The sequence below is a fragment of the Capricornis sumatraensis genome, chromosome 3 (assembly GCF_032405125.1).
Source record: "Capricornis sumatraensis isolate serow.1 chromosome 3, serow.2, whole genome shotgun sequence".
Classification (NCBI taxonomy): domain Eukaryota; kingdom Metazoa; phylum Chordata; class Mammalia; order Artiodactyla; family Bovidae; genus Capricornis; species Capricornis sumatraensis.
The window spans coordinates 88136303-88149240 of NC_091071.1; the positions used below are offsets into that span (position 1 = coordinate 88136303).

General features: G+C 38.9%; 1 protein-coding gene and 1 pseudogene across 1 annotated transcript in view; both read right to left on the bottom strand.

Annotated features, from left to right (window-relative positions):
• The window catches only part of FMNL2 (formin like 2), a 326704-nt gene that overhangs the window by 122695 nt on the left and 191071 nt on the right, over positions 1–12938 (bottom strand). The gene's annotated exons all lie outside the window — the stretch shown is intronic.
• Positions 9479–10372, bottom strand: LOC138076426 (large ribosomal subunit protein eL6 pseudogene; annotated as a pseudogene).

Sequence of the window (12938 nt, forward strand, 5' to 3'; positions counted from 1 at the left end):
CAGAAAGCTCACCATACAGAGTTGGCATCTACTCCTCTGACAGTTTCTCCATTGTTTCAGAATCCAGAAATCGGAGGCCTGGAGTAAGTCATTATGGAAGAGAAACTTTGCATTCTGGAGGGAAACTGAAAGAAAGGTGTCTTCTTTTTAAGAGCAACTAACTCAATACATTTCCTCTAGTTTGGAGACTTCAAGAAAAGGACAGTTTCTTTAAAATCTCAACCCAGAGACAATTCTTTTTTTTTTAATTTGGCAAAAATGCATGTCCCAAAGCCAATCATGCCTGGTCTGGTCCCCTACTGGACCTCATAATAGACTAGTATCATACTATTCAGTTGGCCAAAAAGTTCATTTGGGTCTTTCCATAACATCTTACAGAAGAACCCAAATGAACTTTTTGGCCAACCGAATATTAACCATTTAGAGTTCTTTCCAACTCCAAATATGAGGTCATCTGTTTTGAGAGAACTCAGACTCATATCCTCTCTCACTCTACTCTTACTCTCACCTGTACAACTAAATGTGTACTCAGTGGATAAACTAATAAATACATAAAAAATTTTTAAGTTGAATACAATCTAAAATGAATTAAACTATCAGACTGTCAAAATTGGTAATCATAGCAGAGACTAGCTGTTTACTAGGGTCACAAAGAGTAGGACATGACTGAACAACAACACTTGCCACTGCCTGCTCCAAAAAACTCCCCAGGTGTGTACCTCGTTTTGTCTTTTGATTGCAAAGCTGAAACTTTATGTTGAAAACAGCCTTACCTGGGTCCCTGATTAATAATGTAGAATTTAACACCCCACGATCAACAGTACTAAATTGGATTGTTATGTGAAAGACAAGCTTGTTATGTAAATCATTAAGTGTCTTGGGTATCTACATAGTGGGTCCCATGGTGTCCCCCAACCCCTATGTCATGCCCATATCCTTACCGTGAAAACCAGTGAATGTTACTATATTCAGGAAAAGGGTCTTTGTGGATACAATGAAGTTAAGGATTTTGAGTTGAGATCACCCTGGAGGATGCAGGTAGGCTCAAATCCAGTGCTAAGTGTCCTTATAAGAGACAGAAGAGAAGAAACAGACACAAGGAGAAGAGTTTGAAAAGGCCATGTGAAGAGACTGGAGTTACACAGCCACAAGCCAAGGAATGCCTACAGCCACTGGAAGCTGGAAGAGAGAGGAAGGGTTCTCTGCTAGAGCCTTGGAGGGAGCATGGCCCAGCAGACAGCTTGGTTCCAGACTTTTTGGGCTACCAGATCTGTGATAAAACACTCTAGTTTTAAGCCATGGAGTTTATAGTCATTTGTGATGGAAATCCTAGGAATCTAATATAGCATCTGTGTGTTAACTAGCATTACTCTAACTTATAGTTAATAACAGAAAGGTATCAACATCAAGTGCTGATACTTTCAAATCATAGAACATGGGACATTGTTAATAGGATGCATTCTGAGGATACAAAAGTACGAAAAAAAAAATAGCCTTCACTTAGTAATTTTAGTAATATTTTAGTTAGTAATGATATTGATTGTTATTTTGAAATTTTTTAAATTATAGGAAGACAAATTATTAATGTTAGGAATCAAATACTTCAAAGAAAAAAAATGATAATTATAAAATAAAAAATAAATTTATTTATAAAAATTAATTTGGCAAATACCAGTATGAACTTACAATGTTTACACATACATTTTCAAGGTCTAGACACTTAAACTGAGAAGCAAATTCACCCAGGAGCTGTGACAACTTAATAATATGACAACTTCTAATACCACAGCCCCAGGCAAAAGAATAGGGCTCCTTGGAGAAATGTCTTATTCTAGGTCTAGTGCAAGGAGAGTACAAGTTATTCCTAAGAAATGACTTTTGCACCATAGAGCCAGCTTAAAGAATTAATAGGGTCATGTCAAAAGGACAGAGGAGCCAGAATGAAGGCGTTCTCAAATGTTAAAGTGCTGTTAAGGTAGGCCTCAAAAAAAAAAAAAAAGCCCTCATGACTGAAATACACTGACTATGAAAATCCATGGCTTCACAATGCTATTCACAAAAGGAAGCCAAAGAGAACTTATTTGTCACCTTTTGAGGTATCAAACTAAGGCCTTACTGTGAGAAATGACAATTGAGGGGAAGAATTACAGGGATGATTATATTCCAGGGTAAACAAATACCAGATGAATCGCTAGGTGCTAGCTTAATGTTGAAGAGAAATAAAATTTTAAAAACTCAGAGATTTTTTCTTGCCTTTTTTAAAAAAATTTTTTTCTTAAATTTATTTATTTCTAATTGAAGGATAATTGCTTTACATACAGTGTTGGTTTCTGCCATATAGCAACATGAATTAGCCACAGGTATACATATGTCTCCTCCCTTTTGAACCTCCCCTCCCACCCCTCCAGGTTGTTACAGAACCCTCTTGCAACTCTTAATGAAATTGATTCAGCCAAAAATTGGTAATTGATTTTAAAACTCATGAGGTACAAGGCTGACAGGTAACAAGATGGACATGTGATATCACAATAACAGCCCACAGATTCCTTTCTGTATGAGGGGAAAACATACAACAGAGAAATCAGGTTGTCATCTGCTCCTTTGACCTTTATTATCTAATGGTGAGATAGACATTATTTGTCTCATATTCCAGTCAAAAGATGCTCAGCACCAATCTACCATATCTTTACAACTAACTTCTAGTTAACAGGAAATTCAGGAGCTCAGACACCTCATCAACCAGGTAAATGCAGGAAACAAAACTTCTACAAAATGGCTTACCTGGTCACTTTACTATATGAGCATCATGAATAAAACTCTGTTCTAGACTGAAAGAAGCAAAGAACATAACCACTAGATGCAATGTGTGCCCAATTCTGGACTAGATTTTCATTTGAACAAAACTAGGTGGGAAGAATGTTAAGAAAACTGTGAAACATGAACTGGGCAGTAGATGCTATTAAGAAATTACTTACTCATTTTAATTGTGATGACTTTATTTGGATACAAGAGAAAATTCTCATTTTTATAAGATGTACAGTGAATTTTTAAGGTAAACTAGAAAACAAAATATCAAACAAAAAATCCAACTAAAGCATAGTAAAAATGAGGATTACATAAAAGGGCAAGACCAAACAACCAAAACAGTAAAAGAAAAATATTAAGGGTTTGAAAGACTTTAAAATGAATGAAACAGATCCCAAAACCTAGAATGATTTTGAAATAAACAGTATTTCAACACATCACAGGATTAGGGAAATATAACAGAAATTCAAACAACACCAAATAACACTGAATACAGTAATAATGTCAGCAAGCCAGAGGAATCAAGGGGGAGAGGCAGAGGAGATGGCTGTCTGCTGAGGAGACAGCTGAAAGCCTCAATGAAGTGAGTGGTACTAAACACAGAATCAAAGCCTGGAACGTGGGGATGGAGGCTGAAGGCAGATTAAACCTAGAGTCTTGGAGCAAGAAGAGAGGGAACAGAGCAAGGGGAAGACTGTGGCTGCATCACTATCTCTTCCCTCAGCTTCTATCCCACTGAGTATGCTACCTACTGTTGTTCAGTCACTAAGCCATGTCAGACTCTTTCCGACCCCATGGACTGCAGCACACCAGACTTCCTTGTCTTTCTTTGTCTCCAAGAGTTTGCTCAAACTCATGTCCATTGAGTCAGTGATGCCATCCAACCATCTCATCCTCTGTCAGCCATATGCTGTTCCAATGACTAACCTGGAGCTGCCACTAAAGCAGGCTACAACCCATCCTTCCCACTCTTTCTCATCACTCCTCATTTAACTCCCCTGGGGCTTCAAGGACAAACCCTCATGATCTGGAATCTGATGGTCCGTAAGAAATCATTTACTTACCAGTAATATTTGCTTACCTAGCACAGAAGAGCTCTAACTGGCTCACAGAAACATAAATAGTTTTTTTAAAAAAAAAGATATATGTATGCTCTTCAATATTTTAGGAAATTTGACTCTAGTGGCAAAGTGGCTTAATAGTTATCCAGTAACTTCCTTGGCTTTCAAAATAAATAGTATTAGAAATTAAGTGAAGGGTTTAAAAAGAATTATATTCTTAGTGATTAAATACATTCAAATGGTAAGGATCAGTAGTGTTAAAAAAGACGAGAGCATAGTAAATTTGCAGAATATAAAATTAATACATAGAAATCCCTTGCATTTCTATACACTAACAATGAGAAAACAGAAAGAGAAATTAAGGAAACAATCCCATTGCAATGGAAAGAATAAAATAATTAGAAATAAATTTACCAAAAGAAACAGAAGACATATATATATATATATATTAAAAGCTATAAAACACTGATAAAAGAAATCAAAGATGACACAAATAGATGGAGAAATATACCATGGTCATGGATCAGAAGAACAATATAGTGAAAATGAGTATACTACCCAAAGCAATCTATAGATTCAATGCACTCCCTATCAAGCTACCAATGGTGTTTTTCACAGAACTAGAACAAATAATTTCACAATCTGTATGGAAACACAAAAAAACCTCAAATAGCCAAAGCAACCTTGAGAAAGAAGAATGGAACTGGAGGAATCAACCTGCCTGACTTCAGACTATACTACAAAGCTACAGTCATCAGTATGGTACTAGCACAAAGACAGAAACACAGATCAATGGAACAAAATAGAAAGCCCAGAGATGAATCCATGCCCCTATGGACACCTTATCTTTGACAAAAGAGGGAAAAATATACAATGGAGAAAAGACAATCCCTTTAACAAGTGGTGCTGGGAAAACTGGTCAATCACCTGTAAAAGAATGAAACTAGAACACTTTCTAACACCATACACAAAAATAAACTCAAAATGGATTAAAGATCTAAATGGCAAGACCAGATACTATAAAACTGCTAGAGGAAAACATAGGCAGAACACTCTCTGACATAAATCACAGCTAGATCCTCTATGACCCACCTCCCAGAGTAATGGAAATAAAAGCAAAAATAAACAAATGGGACTTAATTAAATTTAAAAGCTTTTGCACAATGAAGGAAACTATAAGCAAGGCGAGAAAAGACAGCCTTCCAAATGGGAGAAAATAATAGCAAAGGAAACAACTGCCAAAGAATTAATCTCCAAAATATATAAGCAGCTCATGCAGCTCAATACCAGAAAAATAAATGACCCAATCAAAAAATGGGCCAAAGAACTAAACAGACATTTCTCCAAAGAAGATATACAGATGGCTAACAAATGCATGAAAAGATGCTCAATATCACTCTATCAGAGAAATGCAAATCAAAACCACAATGAGGTACCATCTCACACTGGTCAGAATGGCTGTCATCAAAAAGTCTACAAACAGTAAATGCTGGAGAGGGTGCAGAGAAAAGGGAACCCTCTTACACTCTTGGTGGGAATGCAAACTAGTACAGCCACTATGGAAAACACTATGGAGATTCCTTCCTTAAAAAACTGGAGACAAAACTGCCATATGACTCAGCAATCCCACTGCTAGGCACACACATCAAGGAAACCAGAATTGAGAGAGACATGTGTACCCCAATGTTCACTGCAGCACTGTTTACAATAGCTAGGACATGGAAGCAACCTATACGTCCATCAGCAGACAAATGGATAAGAAAGTTGTGGTACATACACACAGCAGAATTAGCTATTAAAAAGAACTCATTTGAGTCAGTTCTAATGAGGTGTATGAAACTGGAGCCTATTATACAGAGTGAAGTAAGTCAGAAAGAAAACACCAACACAGTACATTAATGCATATATATGGAATTTAGAAAGATGGTAACGACGATCCTATGTGCAAGACAGCAAAAGAGACACAGATGTAAAGAACAGACTTTTGGACTCGGTGGGAGAAAGCGAGGGTGGGATGATTTGAGAGAATAGCATTGAAACATGTACGTTACCATAGGTGAGACAGATGACCAATCCAACTTCCATGCATGAAACAGGGCACTCAAAACCGGTATACTGGGACGACCCAGAGATGGGATGGGGAGGGAGATGGGAGGAAGGTTTGGGACGGGGTAACACATGTACAGCCATGACTGATTCATGTTAATTCATGGCAAAAACCACCACAATATTGTAAAGTAATTAGCCTCCAATTAAAATAAATTTTAAAAAAAGAAAAAAAAAGCTACCTAACACATAAATATGGAATCTAGAGAAAGGGCACTGATGAACCTAGATGCAGTGCAGCAATGGATATGCAGATGTGGTGAGCAGATTGTGGACACAGTTGGGGAGGGATGAATTGGGAGAGTAGCACTGAAATATGTACATTACCACATGTAAAACAGCCAATGGGAATTTGCTGTATGATGCAAGGAGCTCAAATCTGGTGCTCTGTGACAACGTGGGGGTGGGGTGGGATGTGAGGTGGGAGGGCGGTTCAAGAAGGAGGGGACATATGTATACTTATGGCTGATTCACACTGATGTATGAAAGTGTTATACATCACACTGATGTATAACGTTATAAAGCAACTATCCTCCAATTAAAAATATTTATTTTTAAAAAAGAGAATTATTCTCATCGTACTGGCATATCTGAGTACACTCGAGTACCTTTGTGCAGTAGAGTTATCTTAGCACACTGGAGTACCTTAGAGCCACTGGCCTGGCTCAGCACCCACTGAGTGGCAGGAAGGACACATGCAAGCCTAGAGAGCTGCAATCTGATCTCCCTGAAGTGCTAAACACAGGAAGCTGAGTCTAAGTGGTTATAATTTCCTGCCACTTCTTCTCTCTCCCCTTTTTTGTGTTTGTTTTTAATCCCCTTCTCCCATATCATTCTATACAAGCAAAGTAAGGAAAGACCCCTGTCTCTTGCTAGGTTATAAGGCCAAGCAAGAGCCAGCCATTAGGGGGCAAGGTAGAGCTGTGCCAAATCAACTCCCCCTTCCTCGCCCCTCACAAAAAACAAAATTGTGTGGTCCCCAGCAAAGTCACAGGAAAGCTTTCTAACCCAGCTCAGGTGTGGTACTGCTAACATTTTGGAATCTATACCCATCGGTATTAGTCATCTGCAAGGTCCTGAATTTTTGACTGACCACTTTCACTTAACCCAGCAGAGGAAACTTATAAACCAAGTCCACCACCACCACTAAGTTCTATAGATCATGCCCCTTCTACACCAAAATCGCCTGAGAAGCCACAGAATGAAGCCTTGGTGATAGCCCCTTACCTACCACAATGTTTGTTTTAATGGATTGTTTCCAGGTCCCTAATAACTAAAAAGGCTCATGACTGGAGCTTGTCATTGGTGTTCTTGTCTAAGTAGCCAGAGTGGTCTTGGCACTGGCCATGTCATTTATATTTTTGAGCCTCCATTTCATCAACTATAAAATAAGTTAGGTGAACAGAAAGGAAAGGCAAACGGACTTCTGCTTTACTTCATATGATCCAGTACAGTTAAATTTTCTTTTCTTTGACAAGCATTTGTTAACTTTTCTAGTAGAAAAAATTTAAAGAGTGGCTTGAAATAAATGACTTCTAACAACCCTTCCACATATAATAATCTTAAAGTCTTAAGTTCATCCAGACCTCTAAGGTCTGTATGTGCAGCCTCCATCCTTCACGCGTGGGAAATAGTCAAGACCCCAAAGCCAACCAGTACAGCATAGGATCTGAGTTTAGGGAGCACAGGGTCTGTGATTAGGGAGCACAGGAACATGAGCAAGGGCTTTCCCTCCCTGCCCAGGTAAAAAGACCAATGAGAAAGATCTCTTACTGCTACACAGCTTGTAGTTTTGTGTGCAGTTGCCACAAGAACTCAGCATGTCCAGCTTTTTCCTCTCACATTGTCATCTCAGGCTATAATAAAACTAGCTCATTGCCCCCACTGAGTCCTCATATTGATGGCCTCATGGAACTCTGACTGCTGACTACAGCACAGAAATACGTTCTCTGGCATTCACCTAACACCATGCAAAACCCAAAAGAAAAGCTTCTCTTTTCTCAGCTTCTATCTTCCCACTCAGACCAGAATTATATGGTTTTCCCATTTCTAACCTCTGAGACCTAGGTGATGTTGGTTAAGTTCCAGTCATCTTTACATTTATGCAGTAATTCTAGGAAAGGACTAACAGATACTGCTGAAATACTGCAGTTGTTGAAAACTCTTTGAGATTTACTCTCTTAAGAATTTTTACTTTGCTCCTGAAATCAGCCAGAGAACTGGATTGTCAGTTGACCATGGGAGGCAGAGATAGAGCTTCATCACCGATATGCCCATATAAACTCCTTATCTACATCAGGCACCTTGCCCTCTTTACTAAAGTTTCCAGAATTGAGCAGTGAATTGAGTTTCACTTATCACAAGCAAATTACATCAACAGGTAGAGGAAGGCGAAAAGGATAAAGAAACAGCAAATCTACACTTCCAGGCTGCCGTTTCTACCTTCTTCCTCCTGCCTTCTCTTCTTTCTTGTCCACTGCCCCCCAAACATTATTTAGCTATTCTCTCTTTCATTCAACACACTTTCCGTAGGCACTAAGCCAGGTGGCGGAGATGCACCAATAACCATGGCCCATTCCCTTGAATGGGTGGAAGCTGTGTTTAGTCGCTCAGTCATGTCTGACTCTCTGTGACCCCATAGACTGTATGTAGCCTGCCAAGTTTCTCTGTCCATTGGGATTCTCCAGGCAGGAATACTGGAGTTGGTTGCCATGCCCTCCTCCAGAGGATCTTCCCAACCCAGGGACTGAACTTGGGTCTCTAGCATTGCAGAAGATTCTTTACCATCTGAGCCACCAGGGAAGCCCAAGAATACTGGAGTGGGTAGCCTATCCCTTCTCAGGGGATCTTCCTGAACCAGGAATAGAACTGGGGTCTTCTACCTTGCAGGCTGATTCTTTACCAGCTGAGCTACCAGGGAAGCCTCTTGGTGGAGGAGAACTATCCAAAGACTTACAGAATAAGTGATAGCCTATTGCAACACCCTGAAAGTATGAAAAATTGATAATTCCAACAAATGGTGAATTGTATTCAATGGAATTCGAAGCTGAATCACAATAAGACATTTATTCTGACCCTCTGTATACACTTCCTTAAAGGGAAACAGTAGATCTGCACAATGCCCACAGCAGATAGAAAAGTTAAAAGTTATTATCCGTGAAAACATAATTTTTATTCACTAATAATTGGATATGTTTTATGTCCATCTTGTTCAAAAAGAAGATTTATCAAACTTTACAGCTTCATACAACATTTTTTTAAAGTGAGGAAATCAGTGTGGAGGAAAAATAGGGGCAGGAAAATTTTGATGAAGCCGAGATAAGCCTGGCAAACAGAACACAGCCCACCAAGATACTGTATGCTGCGTGAGGGCAGACACAGACCTAGCTCTGTGCATTCTGGCAGCCAAGGGTAAAAAAGGAGAAACATGACCAGTTCCATGACTCACAGTATCCACATAAAATTTTTCTTTTTTTTTTTTTTTTGAAATGACAAGTTATTTAATTAGGTTCTTTGCAAGAAGTTCAGAATACTACTTTGTGAGGATAAATTCCATTTGTGAGAGCAAACACAGAGCAGAGGTAGCCCTGGAGCTGAGGGACAGCTTTGATTCTTCGCAGAATTTGCGAGTCCACAGCTTTCTGGTCAACCTTGCGCTGCTCTGTGATCTCGTATTTCTCTCTCTCTGTGTCGAAGATCTCACCCTCCTGGTGTCTGGGTTTACACAGGTTCTTCTTCTTGAAGTAAGTGTCAGTGAGATATTCTGGAATTTTCACACCACTGATATCGATTTTGGTGGAGGTGGCAATGACAAATTTCTGGTGTGTTCTACGCAGAGGAACTCGATTGAGGGATAGAGGCCCAGTCACAAGTAGCAAGCCACTGCCCAGCTGCTTCAGGAAAACGACCCTCTTGCCTCTGTGGCGCCCAGTGAGGATGATCAGAATGGTCCCAGGAGTGATGCTGGCACGCAGCCTCCTCACATGCTTACTGAAGGGTTTTTTGCCATGACTCAACAGTTTACAAGGCACATCTTCCGTAGGGTAATACCTAGGCATTTTGCGAAGTTTGACCACTCAGGTACCACCATTCTTGTCGCCACCAACTGGTTTTGTGACAGTAGCAAGAGCACGAACCTTCTTTTTCTTTTCGACCTTGGATTTAGGTGCTGAATATTTTCTCTTGTACAAGGCCTTTCTGGAGTACATGGCTGATCGGGAATATCTGCCAATTCCTCTGACCAGGACAGGATTTCGGCTGCAGTGGGGCTTCCCCTTCTTAACCTTCTTCACCTTTTCCACCTTTTTAGCCTTCTTGCCAGCATCAGCCTTCTTGGCTTCAGGTTTTTTCTCCTTAGTATCTGGCTTCTCAGCCTTTTCACCCGCCATCTTGCAAGATGGGAAAGAGCCACATAAAATTTTTCATAGGACTAAAGCCTGAAGTAACCTCTCCCTAGGTCCTCCAACATTCATATTCACATACTTCCTTTCAGAATTAAATTTCTTTAATATCAAATTTCACTTTTTACACCTTGCCTGTAACATGTATTTTAAAATAACAGATAATGTATCTTCATTATCTGCTTTAAAAGAAATAAAACTATCATTTGTATTTAGTATGCTATTGTGCATAAAGCCTCTGTGTCCAGAGAATGGCTTGTGCATCAGGCAGCAATGACAAAACACCATGGTCATTGTTTTAAGACTTCACAAAAAAGAAGTTCACCTTGATATTTTCTTGGGCTGGAAAATCTATAGCTGTGGCTTTTGCTGACTGCATCATCTGCCATGTGTTTAAATTGTATATTTGTAGAACATGATGACTGATTCAACACAGTAAATTTTCCTGAATTTTTTGAAGATAAATTGACACTAAAAATAATCATGGGTCCAATACTTAATACCTGGGCTGCTCAGCAGCAGCAAAAGCAGCCATACCATTTATGAAGCACTTACTATATGTCCAGGGTTAGTCTATATACTTTCTATACATACCTCCAATCTTCAAAATAGTTTAAGAATGTTAGTAATAACTACATTTTACAGATGAGGGGAAAAAATGAAGATCATTAAAGTAGCAAATATTTTTGTTTTTAAATGTTGTATTATACATGTTCAAAAATTCACAAAAGTTGAGATTATAATATAATCTAACATATTCCACCAAGATACAACTAAAGATTTTCCCAAATTTCCTTTATCTACCTTTTTCTGATGAAGTTTTTTTATAGAAAACTCTTAGTCATATAATTTCACCCCTATATTAGTACACCATTTAAAAAAAAAATAAAGATGGATCCTTATTTATTCCAATGCCAAAATCAAGTCCAACAAAGTCAATGATAATCTAATAATTACTTTGGAGTCACAAGTCAAATATCCCAAATTTTCTCTAAGTCTTTTCACAGTTGGTTTGTTCAGATTAGGATCCAAAGAAAATCCACTCATTTAGTTATTTCTCTTGAGTTTTCCACACCTCTTTTTTCCCTATCTCTGGTTGCTGTAAAAGCAAATGTCTCTTTTGAGGTGTGATTCACATATCATAAAATTCACACTTTTAAAATGTATAATCTTAATATATTCACAAGACCATGCAATCATCACACTATGAAATTCCCAACACTATGTGATTTGCAGTAAGTTTTGTCACACTAAAAAGGAACCAGCACACATTAGCAGTTACTGCCCATCCCCCACTCCCAGGCTATGGCAACCATTAATCTACTTTCTGTCTCAATAACTTTTTCTATTCTGGACATTTCATATAAATGAAATCACAAAAGCAAATGTATTTTGAGTGTCTATCAGATTAGGTACCATTGACAGATATATATAGGTACCATAAATACATATGACATAATTCCTGTCGATAACAGATAGTCAACAAATACCAATGCATTATATTTGCCACATAAATACTACATTATGAATGCTCTAAACTCGTGGTTTTTATCTTTCACCTCACAAATATACATAGGAGAAACAAAACTCATGTATGTGACATATTAATGGGTTACCTGTATGTGACAGAAAGCCCAGTTTTCTGCTGGCCACAATTCCCACAATAACTAAGTTAACCAAAAATGGTAGTTCACCATAATGGTGGCTCACTGCCTGTCTTCCAACTCCCGGCTTCCTCTCGCTCTCAGAAAAGCATACCAGAATGCAAGTTGGAGAGACAGAGATAACATGTATTTTTACATTTATTTTTACTGTATCATTCACACACTTTAGCATATTATAAGGAAGGAAGTAAAGAGCTGGTGGTTAAGGGAACAGCCCCCAGAATGAGCATATTCTCCAGGGTCAGACTTGTACACCCCTTAACCACATAACAGCCATGTGACCTTTGGCAATGATTTAATCTCTAAGTCTCAGTTTCCCTGCATGTCAAATGGAGATACTAATAAGCATGACTGCTTTCAAGATTTAACACAAAACTCTTATGAAGAAAATCTGCTTACTAAATGTTGGTTAGTGACAGTAATACTTATGCTCATTTCACTATTTTTAACAAATCACATATGCCACTTCACAACTGACAGAGCCACTTCCGTTTGCAGCTGTCAGCATGTGTGAGACTGACCACCAGAGAGGAACGGATAAAGTAGCTCAATCATCCACACCCTGGCGTGTTAACATTGAAGGGAAATAATAACCTGAACTTGGAGAATTTGAAACTCAGAAACATTACGATAACTGACTTGTTCCTCCCCTGTCTCGAGATCCCCACCAGACCTCACCCCCAACTCTACGAAGCTACTTACGGGCTGAGAGGAGCACAGCTATCAGAAGTCCGTCAGCAACAGGCTTTCCTTTCCGGTATGCTGGAGACCGAAACCACTGCCCAAGACAACCTCCCTTTGCCTGTGCCTGGGCTCCCTGTCATACCCAGGATTTCTAACCCCCTGCCTTGGATCTCTCTCATTAGCACGGTTACCTTTCCTTTATACTAATTATCACTATA